Below are 1987 nucleotides of genomic sequence, written 5' to 3' on the forward strand. Positions count from 1 at the left end.
CTCGGTACTGAACGGGGCTGCGCATCCGGAGCCTCCTGGACACACTGGTGGAGGCTAAATCCCGAGCGGAGTGGCTGGAATTGAGAGGGTTAATCGTCGGGCAGGGAAATCGCCCTTTCATGCTGCTTTATGCCACCGAATTCGTTTAATTGATGAATCACATAACTTCGAGATGGAAAAGACCCATTATGTCATCAGCTTGCCGCCCCTGCCAGCGCAGGATTGTTCCCCACAGTCTGTGATCACTTACATTATATAAAAGCCTGCTGCTCACTTTGTCGGAGCGGGAGCGGTGATCAAATACAACCCGTGCCTGTGTAATTTGAGGCACTCCGGAGCTAAGTAACACCAAGTCCGTGTTTAACAGACCTGGTCTCATTAGCTTTCCACTGCATAATACATTATCTTCACTTAAGATCACCACCTTGGCAGTCCGAAAATACTTAACCACCTGACCTCCCGAGTGGTTTCTATCCCTTTTTCCCTTCCCCTTACTTATGCCCGTGTTTTGTTGTTTTGGGGTGAGGTTTTTTGATAATTTTTGGGGGTTTTTTTGGTTTTTTTTTTCCCTAGAGTAAAAACCATTCTAAAATCCTCTACTCCTGGCAGTGCTGCAATCACAGCTAGTTAGCATGCTGTATTCACCAGCCCTGTGGAAACATAAGTGCAAAAAACCAAACAGATTTCCTGTCTAGCCTGGTATAGGGTGGGTTTTGTTGTTGATTGGTTTTTTTTTCAGCGAGTGTCACATATGCTGAAAGTATTGTGAGAAACTTCTGGTGAAGTTCCGAGCAAGAGAGAAGTCTCTTTCTGCCACTCCCGGTAGAAATAATTAAAATAAAAAGAGAGGGTCTTCTTCCAGTGAAAAATAAAGCACAGTTTTCTGTCTGAAGTTCAGCAGCTCAGCATCAGCACCCAGCCCTGGACCCTGTACTAACTGCCCCCCCAAAAAAAAGAAAGGCTGTCCCATCACCTAAACTAACCAGACTGTTTTTCGACCCTTCGAGAAACTCAGTTGCAGCCTTTGACTCAACATCCTCTCATGGCAGTGAATTCCATGCCTGGGTAACTGGGCTGGCTGCAAAGTATTCCAGGAGCTCTGCATTTGGTGTGCTCAGAGCTGCTGTGCAGCAGGAGCTCTGGGAGTGAGCGCTCCCCTGCCTCTGGCACAGTGCTTTATCCCCCTGTCCCAGCCCAAAGGATGCTCAGGAATGGGATGAAAATGCAGATCTGACAAGCAGAGGCCCGAGTCCACAGTGCTGCTCTGCCCTTGGCTTCCTGCAGGATTGCAGGCAAGGCTATACATTCTGCTTTTGCATCTGGAAAACGGGACTTAAAAGTGCTTCCTTTGCCTGTCACAGCTCCTTAGGCTGCTGGTTTCTGAGAGCTGCCTTAGCACAGCAGAACCCAAATCCTCACTGGGAGCTGTGTGCACACCAGGCACAGAAGAAAAGAACCAGGAGTAAAAGCGGCCTTTGTTTCTCCATTGCAGTGAAAGGACAAACTGGGATATTGCTCCCCCCTCCTCATTTTGGATAGCTTTGAACTCTGGGATTTCTCTTTGCAATCTAACTACCATTACTGACAAGCAGTCACGCTGGAAGGGAAGGATCTTTCTAAGTGGGCTGTTAGCCACAGGGTCAATAAAATCTTGTTAAAGTACACAGACTAATGAGCAGTGTAACTAGGGCTTGCAAGGAGGTCGTATGTTACGCATTATAGTGCTAAGTAGCTTCAATTAAATGTTGAGGAATGGAAGGAGAATCCAGCTTGCTGCCAAATTTGAAGCCAGGCTGCTATTTCCTACCTTAAATATTACAGAAAATGGCCAGCAGCAGTTGAACTGATAATCCCCCCAAAGAGCCAGACAGAGAAGTTCTCTTCAGGAACAAAATTTTTTCATAGGCAAACTAAAAGTTGTAAAATACCTTTTCAGCTTTGTGTGGTGGGGAGTCTGGTGGTACCGTTATGATGAGAAAAAACAACA

Source organism: Corvus brachyrhynchos, unplaced genomic scaffold (genome assembly GCF_000691975.1).
Source record: "Corvus brachyrhynchos isolate BGI_N302 unplaced genomic scaffold, ASM69197v1 scaffold317, whole genome shotgun sequence".
NCBI lineage: Eukaryota > Metazoa > Chordata > Aves > Passeriformes > Corvidae > Corvus > Corvus brachyrhynchos.